This window comes from Camelus bactrianus, chromosome 15 (genome assembly GCF_048773025.1).
Source record: "Camelus bactrianus isolate YW-2024 breed Bactrian camel chromosome 15, ASM4877302v1, whole genome shotgun sequence".
Lineage (NCBI taxonomy): Eukaryota > Metazoa > Chordata > Mammalia > Artiodactyla > Camelidae > Camelus > Camelus bactrianus.
The window spans coordinates 5,064,637-5,077,019 of NC_133553.1; positions in this window are offsets into that span (position 1 = coordinate 5,064,637).

Sequence of the window (12,383 nt, forward strand, 5' to 3'; positions counted from 1 at the left end):
GAGCAAGTGGAGAGACGTTCGTTCATCTAGCACCAAGGGAACGGGTTGCAGGAGACACTTTTTCTCTGCTTTCTCAGTCTGTTTCCTAGTGCCGGTTTGAAGTTCCTGCAGTTTTCACTGTAAAACCGAGTTGGAGCTTGTACCTCCCCATATATATATATGGAATGGAGTTTGCAACTGAAAAGAAACTTTGTGTTCCCAACAAGCTAGCTGAAGGACGGCTTTCACACACACTTATCTCTCAGAACTGAGCAAGTGGAGAGACGTTCGTTCATCTAGCACCAAGGGAACGGGTTGCAGGAGACACTTTTTCTCTGCTTTCTCAGTCTGTTTCCTAGTGCCGGTTTGAAGTTCCTGCAGTTTTCACTGTAAAACCGAGTTGGAGCTTGTACCTCCCATATATATGTATGGAATGGAGTTTGCAACTGAAAAGAAACTTTGTGTTCCCAACCAGCTAGCTGAAGGACGGCTTTCAAACACACTTATCTCTCAGAACTGAGCAAGTGGAGAGACGTTCGTTCATCTAGCACCAAGGGAACGGGTTGCAGGAGACACTTTTTCTCTGCTTTCTCAGTCTGTTTCCTAGTGCCGGTTTGAAGTTCCTGCAGTTTTCACTGTAAAACCGAGTTGGAGCTTGTACCTCCCCATATATATGTATGGAATGGAGTTTGCAACTGAAAAGAAACTTTGTGTTCCCAACAAGCTAGCTGAAGGACGGCTTTCACACACACTTATCTCTCAGAACTGAGCAAGTGGAGAGACGTTCGTTCATCTAGCACCAAGGGAACGGGTTGCAGGAGACACTTTTTCTCTGCTTTCTCAGTCTGTTTCCTAGTGCCGGTTTGAAGTTCCTGCAGTTTTCACTGTAAAACCGAGTTGGAGCTTGTTCCTCCCCATATATATGTATGGAATGGAGTTTGCAACTGAAAAGAAACTTTGTGTTCCCAACAAGCTAGGTGAAGGACGGCTTTCACACACACTTATCTCTCAGAACTGAGCAAGTGGAGAGACGTTCGTTCATCTAGCACCAAGGGAACGGGTTGCAGGAGACACTTTTTCTCTGCTTTCTCAGTCTATTTCCTAGTGCCGGTTTCAAATTCCTGCAGTTTTCACTGTAAAACCGAGTTGGAGCTTGTACCTCCCCATATATATGTATGGAATGGAGTTTGCAACTGAAAAGAAACTTTGTGTTCCCAACAACCTAGCTGAAGGACCGCTTTCACACACACTTATCTCTCAGAACTTAGCAAGTGGAGAGAGGTTCGTTCATCTAGCACCAAGTGAACGGGTTGCAGGAGACACTTTTTCTCTGCTTTCTCAGTCTGTTTCCTAGTGCCGGTTTGAAGTTCCTGCAGTTTTCACTGTAAAACCTAGTTGGAGCTTGTACCTCCCATATATATGTATGGAATGGAGTTTGCAACTGAAAAGAAACTTTGTGTTCCCAACCAGCTAGCTGAAGGACGGCTTTCAAACACACTTATCTCTCAGAACTGAGCAAGTGGAGAGACGTTCGTTCATCTAGCACCAAGGGAACGGGTTGCAGGAGACACTTTTTCTCTGCTTTCTCAGTCTGTTTCCTAGTGCCGGTTTCAAGTTCCTGCAGTTTTCACTGTAAAACCGAGTTGGAGCTTGTACCTCCCCATATATATGTATGGAATGGAGTTTGCAACTGAAAAGAAACTTTGTGTTCCCAACAAGCTAGCTGAAGGACGGCTTTCACACACACTTATCTCTCAGAACTGAGCAAGTGGAGAGACGTTCGTTCATCTAGCACCAAGGGAACGGGTTGCAGGAGACACTTTTTCTCTGCTTTCTCAGTCTGTTTCCTAGTGCCGGTTTGAAGTTCCTGCAGTTTTCACTGTAAAACCGAGTTGGAGCTTGTACCTCCCCATATATATGTATGGAATGGAGTTTGCAACTGAAAAGAAACTTTGTGTTCCCAACAAGCTAGGTGAAGGACGGCTTTCACACACACTTATCTCTCAGAACTGAGCAAGTGGAGAGACGTTCGTTCATCTAGCACCAAGGGAACGGGTTGCAGGAGACACTTTTTCTCTGCTTTCTCAGTCTGTTTGCTAGTGCCGGTTTGAAGTTCCTGCAGTTTTCACTGTAAACCCGAGTTGGAGCTTGTACCTCCCCATATATATGTATGGAATGGAGTTTGCAACTGAAAAGAAACTTGGTGTTCCCAACAAGCTAGCTGAAGGACGGCTTTCACACACACTTATCTCTCAGAACTGAGCAAGTGGAGAGACGTTCGTTCATCTATCACCAAGGGAACGGGTTGCATGAGACACTTTTTCTCTGCTTTCTCAGTCTGTTTCCTAGTGCCGGTTTGAAGTTCCTGCAGTTTTCACTGTAAAACCGAGTTGGAGCTTGTACCTCCCCATATATATGTATGGAATGGAGTTTGCAACTGAAAAGAAACTTTGTGTTCCCAACAAGCTAGCTGAAGGACGGCTTTCACACACACTTATCTCTCAGAACTGAGCAAGTGGAGAGACGTTCGTTCATCTATCACCAAAGGAACGGGTTGCATGAGACACTTTTTCTCTGCTTTCTCAGTCTATTTCCTAGTGCCGGTTTGAAGTTCCTGCAGTTTTCACTGTAAAACCGAGTTGGAGCTTGTACCTCCCCATATATATGTATGGAATGGAGTTTGCCACTGAAAAGAAACTTTGTGTTCCCAACAAGCTAGCTGAAGGACGGCTTTCACACACACATATCTCTCAGAACTTAGCAAGTGGAGAGACGTTCGTTCATCTAGCACCAAGTGAACGGGTTGCAGGAGACACTTTTTCTCTGCTTTCTCAGTCTATTTCCTAGTGCCGGTTTGAAGTTCCTGCAGTTTTCACTGTAAAACCGAGTTGGAGCTTGTACCTCCCATATATATGTATGGAATGGAGTTTGCAACTGAAAAGAAACTTTGTGTTCCCAACAAGCTAGCTGAAGGACGGCTTTCACACACACTTATCTCTCAGAACTGAGCAAGTGGAGAGACGTTCGTTCATCTAGCACCAAGGGAACGGGTTGCAGGAGACACTTTTTCTCTGGTTTCTCAGTCTGTTTCCTAATGCCGGTTTGAAGTTCCTGCAGTATTCACTGTAAAACCGAGTTGGAGCTTGTACCTCCCCATATATATGTATGGAATGGAGTTTGCAACTGAAAAGAAACTTGGTGTTCCCAACAAGCTAGCTGAAGGACGGCTTTCACACACACTTATCTCTCAGAACTGAGCAAGTGGAGAGACTTTCGTTCATCTAGCACCAAGGTAACGGGTTGCAGGAGACACTTTTTCTCTGCTTTCTCAGTCTATTTCCTAGTGCCGGTTTCAAGTTCCTGCAGTTTTCACTGTAAAACCGAGTTGGAGCTTGTACCTCCCCATATATATGTATGGAATGGAGTTTGCAACTGAAAAGAAACTTTGTGTTCCCAACAAGCTAGCTGAAGGACGGCTTTCACACACACTTATCTCTCAGAACTTAGCAAGTGGAGAGACGTTCGTTCATCTAGCACCAAGGGAACGGGTTGCAGGAGACACTTTTTCTCTGCTTTCTCAGTCTGTTTCCTAGTGCCGGTTTGAAGTTCCTGCAGTTTTCACTGTAAAACCGAGTTGGAGCTTGTACCTCCCATATATATGTATGGAATGGAGTTTGCAACTGAAAAGAAACTTTGTGTTCCCAACCAGCTAGCTGAAGGACGGCTTTCACACACACTTATCTCTCAGAACTGAGCAAGTGGAGAGACGTTCGTTCATCTAGCACCAAGGGAACGGGTTGCAGGAGACACTTTTTCTCTGCTTTCTCAGTCTGTTTCCTAGTGCCGGTTTGAAGTTCCTGCAGTTTTCACTGTAAAACCGAGTTGGAGCTTGTACCTCCCCATATTTATGTATGGAATGGAGTTTGCAACTGAAAAGAAACTTTGTGTTCCCAACAAGCTAGCTGAAGGACGGCTTTCACACACACTTATCTCTCAGAACTGAGCAAGTGGAGAGACGTTCGTTCATCTAGCACCAAGGGAACGGGTTGCAGGAGACACTTTTTCTCTGCTTTCTCAGTCTGTTTCCTAGTGCCGGTTTGAAGTTCCTGCAGTTTTCACTGTAAAACCGATTTGGAGCTTGTACCTCCCCATATATATGTATGGAATGGAGTTTGCAACTGAAAAGAAACTTTGTGTTCCCAACAAGCTAGGTGAAGGACGGCTTTCACACACACTTATCTCTCAGAACTGAGCAAGTGGAGAGACGTTCGTTCATCTAGCACCAAGGGAACGGGTTGCAGGAGACACTTTTTCTCTGCTTTCTCAGTCTGTTTCCTAGTGCCGGTTTGAAGTTCCTGCAGTTTTCACTGTAAAACCGAGTTGGAGCTTGTACCTCCCCATATATATGTATGGAATGTAGTTTGCAACTGAAAAGAAACTTTGTGTTCCCAACAAGCTAGCTGAAGGACGGCTTTCAAACACAATTATCTCTAAGAACTGAGCAAGTGGAGAGACGTTCGTTCATCTATCACCAAGGGAACGGGTTGCATGAGACACTTTTTCTCTGCTTTCTCAGTCTGTTTCCTAGTGCCGGTTTGAAGTTCCTGCAGTTTTCACTGTAAAACCGAGTTGGAGCTTGTACCTCCCCATATATATGTATGGAATAGAGTTTGCAACTGAAAAGAAACTTGGTGTTCCCAACAAGCTAGCTGAAGTACGGCTTTCACACACACTTATCTCTCAGAACTGAGCAAGTGGAGAGACGTTCGTTCATCTAGCACCAAGGGAACGGGTTGCAGGAGACACTTTTTCTCTGCTTTCTCAGTCTGTTTCCTAGTGCCGGTTTGAAGTTCCTGCAGTTTTCACTGTAAAACCGAGTTGGAGCTTGTACCTCCCCATATATATGTATGGAATGGAGTTTGCAACTGAAAAGAAACTTTGTGTTCCCAACAAGCTAGGTGAAGGACGGCTTTCACACACACTTATCTCTCAGAACTGAGCAAGTGGAGAGACGTTCGTTCATCTAGCACCAAGGGAACGGGTTGCAGGAGACACTTTTTCTCTGCTTTCTCAGTCTGTTTGCTAGTGCCGGTTTGAAGTTCCTGCACTTTTCACTGTAAAACCGAGTTGGAGCTTGTACCTCCCCATATATATGTATGGAATGGAGTTTGCAACTGAAAAGAAACTTTGTGTTCCCAACAAGCTAGCTGAAGGACGGCTTTCACACACACTTATCTCTCAGAACTGAGCAAGTGGAGAGACTTTCGTTCATCTAGCACCAAGGTAACGGGTTGCAGGAGACACTTTTTCCCTGCTTTCTCAGTCTATTTCCTAGTGCCGGTTTCAAGTTCCTGCAGTTTTCACTGTAAAACCGAGTTGGAGCTTGTACCTCCCCATATATATGTATGGAATGGAGTTTGCCACTGAAAAGAAACTTTGTGTTCCCAACAAGCTAGCTGAAGGACGGCTTTCACACACACTTATCTCTCAGAACTGAGCAAGTGGAGAGACGTTCGTTCATCTAGCACCAAGGGAACGGGTTGCAGGGGACACTTTTTCTCTGCTTTCTCAGTCTGTTTCCTAGTGCCGGTTTGAAGTTCCTGCAGTTTTCACTGTAAAACCGAGTTGGAGCTTGTACCTCCCCATATATATGTATGGAATGGAGTTTGCAACTGAAAAGAAACTTTGTGTTCCCAACAAGCTAGGTGAAGGACGGCTTTCACACACACATATCTCTCAGAACTGAGCAAGTGGAGAGACGTTCGTTCATCTAGCACCAAGGGAACGGGTTGCAGGAGACACTTTTTCTCTGCTTTCTCAGTCTATTTCCTAGTGCCGGTTTCAAATTCCTGCAGTTTTCACTGTAAAACCGAGTTGGAGCTTGTACCTCCCCATATATATGTATGGAATGGAGTTTGCAACTGAAAAGAAACTTTGTGTTCCCAACAAGCTAGCTGAAGGACCGCTTTCACACACACTTATCTCTCAGAACTTAGCAAGTGGAGAGACGTTCGTTCATCTAGCACCAAGGGAACGGGTTGCAGGAGACACTTTTTCTCTGTTTCTCAGTCTGTTTCCTAGTGCCGGTTTGAAGTTCCTGCAGTTTTCACTGTAAAACCGAGTTGGAGCTTGTACCTCCCATATATATGTATGGAATGGAGTTTGCAACTGAAAAGAAACTTTGTGTTCCCAACCAGCTAGCTGAAGGACGGCTTTCAAACACACTTATCTCTCAGAACTGAGCAAGTGGAGAGACGTTCGTTCATCTAGCACCAAGGGAACGGGTTGCAGGAGACACTTTTTCTCTGCTTTCTCAGTCTGTTTGCTAGTGCCGGTTTGAAGTTCCTGCAGTTTTCACTGTAAACCCGAGTTGGAGCTTGTACCTCCCCATATATATGTATGGAATGGAGTTTGCAACTGAAAAGAAACTTTGTGTTCCCAACAAGCTAGCTGAAGGACGGCTTTCACACACACTTATCTCTCAGAACTGAGCAAGTGGAGAGACGTTCGTTCATCTATCACCAAGGGAACGGGTTGCATGAGACACTTTTTCTCTGCTTTCTCAGTCTGTTTCCTAGTGCCGGTTTGAAGTTCCTGCAGTTTTCACTGTAAAACCGAGTTGGAGCTTGTACCTCCCCATATATATGTATGGAATGGAGTTTGCAACTGAAAAGAAACTTTGTGTTCCCAACAAGCTAGCTGAAGGACGGCTTTCACACACACTTATCTCTCAGAACTGAGCAAGTGGAGAGACGTTCGTTCATCTATCACCAAGGGAACGGGTTGCATGAGACAATTTTTCTCTGCTATCTCAGTCTATTTCCTAGTGCCGGTTTGAAGTTCCTGCAGTTTTCACTGTAAAACCGAGTTGGAGCTTGTACCTCCCCATATATATGTATGGAATGGAGTTTGCACCTGAAAAGAAACTTTGTGTTCCCAACAAGCTAGCTGAAGGACGGCTTTCACACACACATATCTCTCAGAACTTAGCAAGTGGAGAGACGTTCGTTCTTCTAGCACCAAGTGAACGGGTTGCAGGAGACACTTTTTCTCTGCTTTCTCAGTCTATTTCCTAGTGCCGGTTTGAAGTTCCTGCAGTTTTCACTGTAAAACCGAGTTGGAGCTTGTACCTCCCATATATATGTATGGAATGGAGTTTGCAACTGAAAAGAAACTTTGTGTTCCCAACAAGCTAGCTGAAGGACGGCTTTCACACACACTTATCTCTCAGAACTGAGCAAGTGGAGAGACGTTCGTTCATCTAGCAGCAAGGGAACGGGTTGCAGGGGACACTTTTTCTCTGCTTTCTCAGTCTGTTTCCTAATGCCGGTTTGAAGTTCCTGCAGTTTTCACTGTAAAACCGAGTTGGAGCTTGTACCTCCCCATATATATGTATGGAATGGAGTTTGCGACTGAAAAGAAACTTGGTGTTCCCAACAAGCTAGCTGAAGGACGGCTTTCACACACACTTATCTCTCAGAACTGAGCAAGTGGAGAGACTTTCGTTCATCTAGCACCAAGGTAACGGGTTGCAGGAGACACTTTTTCCCTGCTTTCTCAGTCTATTTCCTAGTGCCGGTTTCAAGTTCCTGCAGTTTTCACTGTAAAACCGAGTTGGAGCTTGTACCTCCCCATATATATGTATGGAATGGAGTTTGCAACTGAAAAGAAACTTTGTGTTCCCAACAAGCTAGCTGAAGGACGGCTTTCACACACACTTATCTCTCAGAACTGAGCAAGTGGAGAGACTTTCGTTCATCTAGCACCAAGGTAACGGGTTGCAGGAGACACTTTTTCCCTGCTTTCTCAGTCTATTTCCTAGTGCCGGTTTCAAGTTCCTGCAGTTTTCACTGTAAAACCGAGTTGGAGCTTGTACCTCCCCATATATATGTATGGAATGGAGTTTGCAACTGAAAAGAAACTTTGTGTTCCCAACAAGCTAGCTGAAGGACGGCTTTCACACACACTTATCTCTCAGAACTGAGCAAGTGGAGAGACGTTCGTTCATCTAGCACCAAGGGAACGGGTTGCAGGGGACACTTTTTCTCTGCTTTCTCAGTCTGTTTCCTAGTGCCGGTTTGAAGTTCCTGCAGTTTTCACTGTAAAACCGAGTTGGAGCTTGTACCTCCCCATATATATGTATGGAATGGAGTTTGCAACTGAAAAGAAACTTTGTGTTCCCAACAAGCTAGGTGAAGGACGGCTTTCACACACACTTATCTCTCAGAACTGAGCAAGTGGAGAGACGTTCGTTCATCTAGCACCAAGGGAACGGGTTGCAGGAGACACTTTTTCTCTGCTTTCTCAGTCTATTTCCTAGTGCCGGTTTCAAATTCCTGCAGTTTTCACTGTAAAACCGAGTTGGAGCTTGTACCTCCCCATATATATGTATGGAATGGAGTTTGCAACTGAAAAGAAACTTTGTGTTCCCAACAAGCTAGCTGAAGGACCGCTTTCACACACACTTATCTCTCAGAACTTAGCAAGTGGAGAGACGTTCGTTCATCTAGCACCAAGGGAACGGGTTGCAGGAGACACTTTTTCTCTGCTTTCTCAGTCTGTTTCCTAGTGCCGGTTTGAAGTTCCTGCAGTTTTCACTGTAAAACCGAGTTGGAGCTTGTACCTCCCATATATATGTATGGAATGGAGTTTGCAACTGAAAAGAAACTTTGTGTTCCCAACCAGCTAGCTGAAGGACGGCTTTCAAACACACTTATCTCTCAGAACTGAGCAAGTGGAGAGACGTTCGTTCATCTAGCACCAAGGGAACGGGTTGCAGGAGACACTTTTTCTCTGCTTTCTCAGTCTGTTTGCTAGTGCCGGTTTGAAGTTCCTGCAGTTTTCACTGTAAACCCGAGTTGGAGCTTGTACCTCCCCATATATATGTATGGAATGGAGTTTGCAACTGAAAAGAAACTTTGTGTTCCCAACAAGCTAGCTGAAGGACGGCTTTCACACACACTTATCTCTCAGAACTGAGCAAGTGGAGAGACGTTCATTCATCTATCACCAAGGGAACGGGTTGCATGAGACACTTTTTCTCTGCTTTCTCAGTCTGTTTCCTAGTGCCGGTTTGAAGTTCCTGCAGTTTTCACTGTAAAACCGAGTTGGAGCTTGTACCTCCCCATATATATGTATGGAATGGAGTTTGCAACTGAAAAGAAACTTTGTGTTCCCAACAAGCTAGCTGAAGGACGGCTTTCACACACACTTATCTCTCAGAACTGAGCAAGTGGAGAGACGTTCGTTCATCTATCAACAAGGGAACGGGTTGCATGAGACACTTTTTCTCTGCTTTCTCAGTCTATTTCCTAGTGCCGGTTTGAAGTTCCTGCAGTTTTCACTGTAAAACCGAGTTGGAGCTTGTACCTCCCCATATATATGTATGGAATGGAGTTTGCAACTGAAAAGAAACTTTGTGTTCCCAACAAGCTAGCTGAAGGACGGCTTTCACACACACATATCTCTCAGAACTTAGCAAGTGGAGAGACGTTCGTTCATCTAGCACCAAGTGAACGGGTTGCAGGAGACACTTTTTCTCTGCTTTCTAAGTCTATTTCCTAGTGCCGGTTTGAAGTTCCTGCAGTTTTCACTGTAAAACCGAGTTGGAGCTTGTACCTCCCATATATATGTATGGAATGGAGTTTGCAACTGAAAAGAAACTTTGTGTTCCCAACAAGCTAGCTGAAGGACGGCTTTCACACACACTTATCTCTCAGAACTGAGCAAGTGGAGAGACGTTCGTTCATCTAGCACCAAGGGAACGGGTTGCAGGAGACACTTTTTCTCTGCTTTCTCAGTCTGTTTCCTAATGCCGGTTTGAAGTTCCTGCAGTTTTCACTGTAAAACCGAGTTGGAGCTTGTACCTCCCCATATATATGTATGGAATGGAGTTTGCGACTGAAAAGAAACTTGGTGTTCCCAACAAGCTAGCTGAAGGACGGCTTTCACACACACTTATCTCTCAGAACTGAGCAAGTGGAGAGACTTTCGTTCATTTAGCACCAAGGTAACGGGTTGCAGGAGACACTTTTTCCCTGCTTTCTCAGTCAATTTCCTAGTGCCGGTTTCAAGTTCCTGCAGTTTTCACTGTAAAACCGAGTTGGAGCTTGTACCTCCCCATATATATGTATGGAATGGAGTTTGCAACTGAAAAGAAACTTTGTGTTCCCAACAAGCTAGCTGAAGGACGGCTTTCACACACACTTATCTCTCAGAACTTAGCAAGTGGAGAGACGTTCGTTCATCTAGCACCAAGGGAACGGGTTGCAGGAGCCACTTTTTCTCTGCTTTCTCAGTCTGTTTGCTAGTGCCGGTTTGAAGTTCCTGCAGTTTTCACTGTAAAACCGAGTTGGAGCTTGTACCTCCCATATATATGTATGGAATGGAGTTTGCAACTGAAAAGAAACTTTGTGTTCCCAACCAGCTAGCTGAAGGACGGCTTTCACACACACTTATCTCTCAGAACTGAGCAAGTGGAGAGACGTTCGTTCATCTAGCACCAAGGGAACGGGTTGCAGGAGACACTTTTTCTCTGCTTTCTCAGTCTGTTTCCTAGTGCCGGTTTGAAGTTCCTGCAGTTTTCACTGTAAAACCGAGTTGGAGCTTGTACCTCCCCATATATATGTATGGAATGGAGTTTGCAACTGAAAAGAAACTTTGTGTTCCCAACAAGCTAGGTGAAGGACGGCTTTCACACACACTTATCTCTCAGAACTTAGCAAGTGGAGAGACGTTCGTTCATCTAGCACCAAGGGAACGGGTTGCAGGAGACACTTTTTCTCTGCTTTCTCAGTCTGTTTCCTAGTGCCGGTTTGAAGTTCCTGCAGTTTTCACTGTAAAACCGAGTTGGAGCTTGTACCTCCCATATATATGTATGGAATGGAGTTTGCAACTGAAAAGAAACTTTGTGTTCCCAACCAGCTAGCTGAAGGACGGCTTTCAAACACACTTATCTCTCAGAACTGAGCAAGTGGAGAGACGTTCGTTCATCTAGCACCAAGGGAACGGGTTGCATGAGACACTTTTTCTCTGCTTTCTCAGTCTATTTCCTAGTGCCGGTTTGAAGTTCCTGCAGTTTTCACTGTAAAACCGAGTTGGAGCTTGTACCTCCCCATATATATGTATGGAATGGAGTTTGCAACTGAAAAGAAACTTTGTGTTCCCAACAAGCTAGCTGAAGGACGGCTTTCACACACACATATCTCTCAGAACTTAGCAAGTGGAGAGACGTTCGTTCATCTAGCACCAAGTGAACGGGTTGCAGGAGACACTTTTTCTCTGCTTTCTCTGTCTATTTCCTAGTGCCGGTTTGAAGTTCCTGCAGTTTTCACTGTAAAACCGAGTTGGAGCTTGTACCTCCCATATATATGTATGGAATGGAGTTTGCAACTGAAAAGAAACTTTGTGTTCCCAACAAGCTAGCTGAAGGACGGCTTTCACACACACTTATCTCTCAGAACTGAGCAAGTGGAGAGACGTTCGTTCATCTAGCACCAAGGGAACGGGTTGCAGGAGACACTTTTTCTCTGCTTTCTCAGTCTGTTTCCTAATGCCGGTTTGAAGTTCCTGCAGTTTTCACTGTAAAACCGAGTTGGAGCTTGTACCTCCCCATATATATGTATGGAATGGAGTTTGCGACTGAAAAGAAACTTGGTGTTCCCAACAAGCTAGCTGAAGGACGGCTTTCACACACACTTATCTCTCAGAACTGAGCAAGTGGAGAGACTTTCGTTCATCTAGCACCAAGGTAACGGGTTGCAGGAGACACTTTTTCCCTGCTTTCTAAGTCTATTTCCTAGTGCCGGTTTCAAGTTCCTGCAGTTTTCACTGTAAAACCGAGTTGGAGCTTGTACCTCCCCATATATATGTATGGAATGGAGTTTGCAACTGAAAAGAAACTTTGTGTTCCCAACAAGCTAGCTGAAGGACGGCTTTCACACACACTTATCTCTCAGAACTGAGCAAGTGGAGAGACGTTCGTTCATCTAGCACCAAGGGAACGGGTTGCAGGAGCCACTTTTTCTCTGCTTTCTCAGTCTGTTTCCTAGTGCCGGTTTGAAGTTCCTGCAGTTTTCACTGTAAAACCGAGTTGGAGCTTGTACCTCCCATATATATGTATGGAATGGAGTTTGCAACTGAAAAGAAACTTTGTGTTCCCAACCAGCTAGCTGAAGGACGGCTTTCACACACACTTATCTCTCAGAACTGAGGAAGTGGAGAGACGTTCGTTCATCTAGCACCAAGGGAACGGGTTGCAGGAGACACTTTTTCTCTGCTTTCTCAGTCTGTTTCCTAGTGCCGGTTTGAAGTTCCTGCAGTTTTCACTGTAAAACCGAGTTGGAGCTTGTACCTCCCCATATATATGTATGGAATGGAGTTTGCAACTGAAAAGAAACTTTGTG